At 37.4% G+C, this 7,091-nt stretch overlaps 1 long non-coding RNA gene across 1 annotated transcript; it reads left to right on the forward strand.

The window, feature by feature from the left end:
• The first annotated feature begins 3,455 nt into the window (after positions 1–3,455).
• Positions 3,456–6,637, forward strand: LOC135562954 (uncharacterized). Its single transcript, XR_010460169.1, has 2 exons — positions 3,456–4,298; positions 5,678–6,637. It is a non-coding gene; the product is annotated as an uncharacterized LOC135562954 (long non-coding RNA).
• Positions 6,638–7,091: the final 454 nt, after the last annotated feature.

Here is a 7,091-nt window from a genome sequence, read left to right on the forward strand (position 1 = left end):
TCCCCAACAAGATACCAACAAGATATTTTGTCACGAAAGGATGCTCGACTATGCATGTAATTGACAGCTTTGGAAAGAAAAAACTCTGACGTTTCCATAACTGCAAAGATATTATCTGTGAGTGCCCCAGAACTAATGCTACAGGCGAAACCAAGATGAAGTTTCATACAGGAAATGCCCCAGATTCTGAAGGCGCTGTGTTCCAATGTCTCCTTATATGGCTGTGAATGTGCCAGGAATGAGCCTGCCCTTTGTGTCGTTTCCCCAAGGTGTCCGCAGCATTGTGACGTGTTTGTAGGCATATCATTGGAAGATTGACCATAAGAGACAACATTTACCAGGTGTCCGCCCGGTGTCCTGTGTCGAAATTATTGCGTAATCTCTTGGTCCATGCGCGTTCCATTTCTTCAGAGGAGAAAGTCAACTACCACAAAGGATTTATCATCGATAGATATGTGAAAAACACCTTGAGGATTGATTCTAAACATCGTTTGCCATGTTTCTGTCGATATTATGGAGTTAATTTGGAAAAAAGTTCGCGTTTTAATGACCTCAATTTTCGTTTTTTTTTTTACCCAAACGTGATGAAGAAAACGGAGCGATTTGTCAACACAAATAATATTTTTGTAAAAACTGAACATTTGCTCTCTAACTGAGAGTCTCCTCATTGAAAACATCTGAAGTTCTTCAAAGGTAAATGATTTTATTTGAATGCTTTTCTGGTTTTTGTGAAAATGTTGCATGCTGAATGCCAGGCATAATCCTATGCTAGGCTATCAATACTGTTACACAAATGCTTGTTTAGCAATGGTTCAAAAGCATATTTTGAAAATCTGAGATGACAGTGTTGTTAACAAAAGGCTAAGCTTGAGAGCAAATAGATTTATTTCATTTCATTTGCGATTTTCATGAATAGTTAACGTTGCGTTATGCTAATGAGCTTGCGGATAGATTTACACAATCCTGGATACAGCTTTTTTTCGTAGCTAAACGTGACGCAGAAAACAGAGCGATTTGTCTTAAACAAATAATCTTTCAGGAAAAACGGAACATTTGCTATCTAACTGAGAGTCACCTCATTGAAAACATCCGAAGTTCTTCAAAGGTAAATGATTTTATTTGAATGCTTTTCTGGTTTTTGTGAAATGCTCGACTATGCAGAGACAACAACTAACACAGGCCTCTGATTGAAAACCATATTTAGGTAGCCTTTGTTGTCATTGTTGGGTGATTGTCTATGTTAGGTGCTTGTGTCAGCACATTTGGTATATAGCGTCACGGTCGTTGTTCATTTAGTGGCTTGCAACCCTATTACGACAGCATATAAGGCACAGTCATATGCAAAACCATAAAACTCTGACAAGAAAACAATGAAAACCTTAACACGACTACACGAATTGCCATTATTTTAGTTAACAGCCACCCATGGTTGAATTTGGTACTTTTTCTTTGTACATGCACCAAGCCTCCAAGGGGGGTGACAACCGTATTCACAATGAGAAATATAGTCTAATAAAACAAATGTCTGCATAATGAAAGACATGGAAACTGTAGCCAACAATGTATTTTGAGCTGTTTTAAACGGGGATATTGTCAGTAAGGTCACAAACTAACAATAGACAATAGTTATTGTGGGCGGTTTAGGGTTAAAATATAGGGGAAGGATCAGGAATGTTAGAGATTTGGTCACTGGGGAGATTTTGAAAGAGCGAGATTAGAACCACAAAGTAATAGGGTGGTAAGAGATCCTAAAGGTAATTTCATATTTCGGTTTAGGTGTTATTAACTTTATGTAAAACAATATTCCCACTATGTGGATTATAAACATGTACGTACATAGAGAGCCAACACATCAAGTATAACAGGGATGAGTGGGGATTCATAGTACAACAGGAGGCTTCTGTAACCTGCAATACGTGTTAAATATGTTTTACATACATCCATGACTGAATGGTTTCACAAACTACCTTTAAAGGTTTTGTAAGAAAGTTGTAACAGGCCTCATTCACCAGTCTAGAGATGAACCCAGAGACACCAAAAACATCAACGTTTAGAGCAGCTTGGAGATTATTACCCATGTAAGGTGGGAGCAAAGATAACAACCGTATACCTAATGAGAAATATAGTCTAATAAAACAAATGTCTGCATAATGAAAGACATGAAAACTGTAGCCAACAATGTATTTTGAGCTGTTTTAAACGGGGACATTGTCAGTAAGGTCACTGAGACTAACAATAGACAATAGTTATTGTGGGCGGTTTAGGGTTAAAATATATGGGAAGGATCAGGAATGTTAGAGATTTGGTCACTGGGGCAAAAGAGGGAGATTAGAACCACAAAGTAAGAGGGTGGTAAGAGATCCTAAAGGTAATTTCATATTTTGGTTTAGGTGTTATTAACTTTATGTAAAACAATATTCCCACTATGGGGATTATAAACATGTACGTACATAAAGAGCCAACACATCAAGATATAACAGGGATGAGTGGGGATTCATAGTACAACAGGAGGCTTCTGTAACCTGCAACACGTGTTAAATATGTTTTACATACATCCATGACTGAATGGTTTCACAAACTACCTTTAAAGATTTTGTAAGAAAGTTGTAACAGGCCTCATTCACCAGTCTAGAGATGAACCCAGAGACACCAAAACATCAACGTTTAGACCAGCTTGGAGATTATTACCAATGTAAGGGCGGAGCAAAGAGCTGATTTACCTCTACGGTCAAATGCATCAATAGTTTTTAATGAAGGGGTCGCTGCATTCATTTAGATTATTTCAACATAGTCTAGAACCAGTAAGAACATAGAGTGAATGATCGGCTTTGTGCTATTGAGCAAGAGGCCTGACCCATTTCTATGTAAGAAGCCACACTTTTTATATTCAGCTTCTGAATTAACTAAATCATAAATATGTTTTTAAGTCAGCTTAATAGCTTGATACACTTCAATCATTAGAATAATTTGCATAATGTAGTTCAGATAGAGCACGAGCAGCAGGGCGGGCGATAGAGTACACAACTGTATCAACGGCTTGAATTTCTGACAAAATAATATTATCAATGTATACAATATATCTGTCTATTAGACCTACCAACATAGAACACAATAGTGTATATCATGGGTAACTCCCGTTTTCATGGTTAATGTATATGTTGTGCAAAGTATTTTGGATTCTCAGTCCACAGAATTGAACACCTATCAATTAACCAAAACTTTTTTTGTGTGTGTTTTGACTTAGTGGTTGTTTCTTTACTAACTAGGAAAACTCAACAGTGTGTAAGTCTGAGAAACATTATTGAGCTGGTTGGTTTATTGTTGTTGAAAGCTTGAAATGTACCCACATTGAGAAGTGATTTTGCAGCAACAGTTTTAAAGTGGGTAATCGTATCATATATATATATATGTTATATACATGTTTATATATATATATATATATATATCCTTGCATGTTTGAATTAGAGCTCCTTTAAAGTGTTTTAGATTATGATAATAATGTTATATTATTTTTATAATAATACATATCTGCAAACCAAATGTTTTTCTGAAAACCCCTTTTTGCATCTTCAATAGTTGTAGATGTTCCAACGTTCGTAGACCTTTCATACAAAAAGACCTAATACTGTCTGTTTCATCGGTTCCTCCGATACAGGATATTTGGTTTAGAGAACACAGGCTATGAATTCAAACAACAGGAGGGGATGTCGAGACATTCTGTCTGCAACCGGGGTGGGGGGTCACCGGCCGCAGATTAGAGATATCTATGTTTAACCCCGGGTGGTCGGCTGATATCTCGACATGCCTTATGCATGATAGTGCACACCTTGGTTTCAAACGATTCTCTACAGATAGAATGGGGCTACATGCTTGGGCCCCTGTTGAACACACACCCACACCCTTTGTTTTTGAAACAAACACACACACACACACACTCCTGCTGCTCCGTCACACGCACACTCATGCACGCACCCTGATTTTCCGTGTCTTTTTTCTTTGTGACAGACCGGGGTGATGTCGGGAAAGGACATTTTCCTATCGTTAAAGGGTGAGATACATTTTTTAAACCAGTGATTTAATTCCAAAATATTTAGTACATACGTTTTAAAGACGTGTTAGAATTAATGACCAAATTGTACTACTATTTAAACAAGAATCATTAGTATTTTATGTAAAAACATTGGAGGCCTACAGTTGTACCGCACACTCACGCACGCACGCACCCGGATTTTCTGTATTTTTTTCTTCGTGACAGACGTGGTTGATGGCTGGAAAGGACATTTTCCCTTCGTTAAAGGGTGAGATACTGTTTTAAAACCATTGATTTAAGACCCAAAATATATAGTACTAACTTTTTAAAGACATGTTCGAATTAATTACCAAATTGTACTACTATTTAAACATGCATCATTAGTGTTTTTATGTAAAAACAATTGGAGACCTACAGTTGTACATTATTACAAACTTTATAACATACCATTGTAGGAAAGACTATAAATTGCTTCTGAGAATCTACGTCTAACAGTCGCTTCCCAATCACCTATGTCCAGTAGCCTTCAGAAATATCTATTAGGAGGGATTCCCTTATTCACATCTCTTTTTTAATCTGTCCTGGCAGCTAAATATTCGGGGCTGTGGGGTTTGCGCCAAAGCTGTGGTAACAGTGTTAAAGTATATGCTCCACGTTCTGTCCCTAACTATGGGTGTGTTTCGAGACATTTTTTTGTTTGTTTTAGTTTTATAATGGTTACATGTTCATTACACACCCCTGCATTCTATATTATTAAGTAGGCTGTTGGTCTTTGAGGTCCGTTATGTCAATTTGCCTTTATACATCTCATTGACCTACTGTCAACTCCCTCAGTTGTAAACATCTACAATAATCATTAGACGTACGCGTCAGAGTTATCATACCCCGTGTCGGGGTTTGTACAGAGTTGGTTAAATCCGCTCTTTTGCTCCCCGCTTACATGGCTAATAATCTCCAAGCTGCTCTAAGCGGTGTTGTTTGTGTGAATATTGTTTTCCATAAAGTTAATAACCCCCCCTAAAACGAAATATGAAATGACCTCTTCCCCTATCGTTAAGCGTGACATACATTTTTAAAACCAGTGATTTAATTCCAAATATTTAGTACCTACATTTTAACACATGTTATAATTCCAAAATGTTTACTATTTCTTACAGATAAAGGGTCCTGTTAGCCCCGACCTGTAACTGACAGTTAGACTTACAGGTTATGTCGTTGTCTTTTGTTTGTATTGTTTATGTGTCCGCTGTGCGGGGAAAATGATAATACAAGCGGAACTACGTAGCTAATACTGTTGTAACGGGATCCTTATTGTAGCAACACACTTTTGTAGGGAAGGCAATCCTGCGCTGCGTTAGCTAAGTTTTCATGTCATCGGGTGTAGTTCATAAAGGTTGAAGAGTGTATGTTAGGATGAAGTGTGAATTCATGCCAGGAATAATAAGTGTGAAGTTTGATTTCCTCCCTTCTGTAATAAGCAGCCAATGAGGTATTTTTTCCTTTATTCATGTGTTTAATCTGAACCCGTTATAACGCCGGTTAAACTGTTATGTATGTAAGCACTTCAGAGTTATACCAAGCTAATAAGTCACTCCTAAGATAATGTTGTAAGAGTGTGCTTAACTGTATTTTTAATTTACTTTATAGTTCTCACTGAAGGGGATAATTCTCACTGAAACTACAGAATAAAGCCGCCAGTTAAAATCATGGAACGGTTGTGCTCGTGGTTACTGAAGGGAGCTACAAGACCATTATTCGTTTCGAATTCACCAACTCAAAGACGCTTGCCCGCTCCATCATAACTCCGTAAGTTTTCCCTCCCTGTGTAGATCAAACGTTCTGCCTGTAAATCCTGGGTATGCCCACATCATTAATGAATAAGATGTGTAGAAAACTGTTTAGCCATAGTTAAAGGCCTTTCATAAAGAGGCTGTCATGATTGCCTGTGCCTCATGTTTAACACGTATTGCTTGTTACCGAATACTACTGTTGTACATTTAATATCTACTAGCCGATTTCGTCGCATTTGCACAAATTCTGTCATGTTACTGTGGTCTTTTTAAAAGTCAATAAATATGTGTGTAGAGTGTACATGTTTGTTTCACTGTAGATCTGTTTAAGACCTCCTAGAAACACCTAATTTCATCACACAGCATTAATTAATAAGCTGTGTAGAAGCTGTTTAGCCATAAGTAAAGGCCTTTCATAAAGCAGCTGTCATGATTGCATGTCCCTTATGTTTAACACGTATTGCTTGTTACAGAATACTACTGTTGTACATTTAATATCCCCTAGCAGATTTCGTTGCCTTTGCACAAATTCTGTCATGTTACTGTGGTCTTTTTAAAAGTCAATAAAAATGTGTGTAAAGTGTCCATGTTTGTTTCACTGTATATTTGTTTAAGCCCTCCTAGAAACACCTAATTAAAGGCCTTTCATAAAGCAGCTGTCATGATTGCATGTCCCTTATGTTTAACACGTATTGCTTGTTACAGAATACTACTGTTGTACATTTAATATCCCCTAGCAGATTTCGTTGCCTTTGCACAAATTCTGTCATGTTACTGTGGTCTTTTTAAAAGTCAATAAATATGTGTGTAAAGTGTACATGTTTGTTTCACTGTAGATCTGTTTAAGACCTCCTAGAAACACCTAATTTCATCCCACAGCATTAATTAATAAACTGTGTAGAAGCTGTTTAGCCATAAGTAAATGCCTTTCATAAAGCGGCTGTCATGATAAACCTGAATCTGAAAGTACCTTTAGGATCTTTTCTTTGGGGTTCTAATCTCCCCGTGTGTACATGCACTGAAAATCCTTAGGCTGGAGCCATCTGGAAGCTCTGTGCCTGTACATATAAAGAGAACTCAATAGGAAACTAGGCTGAGAAACATTATTTAGATGGCTGTTTAATTGTTGTTTAAAGCCTGAAATGGACACAATGCCCAAGGGACCTTGTTTCTAACACACACACACACCCACACACATTCCTTGTTTCTCACACACACCCACACACACACACATATTCAGGTCTTAAAAATGGCTTGTTCTGGACATTTAT

The sequence above is a fragment of the Oncorhynchus nerka genome, linkage group LG20 (genome assembly GCF_034236695.1).
Source record: "Oncorhynchus nerka isolate Pitt River linkage group LG20, Oner_Uvic_2.0, whole genome shotgun sequence".
In the NCBI taxonomy this organism is placed as follows: domain Eukaryota; kingdom Metazoa; phylum Chordata; class Actinopteri; order Salmoniformes; family Salmonidae; genus Oncorhynchus; species Oncorhynchus nerka.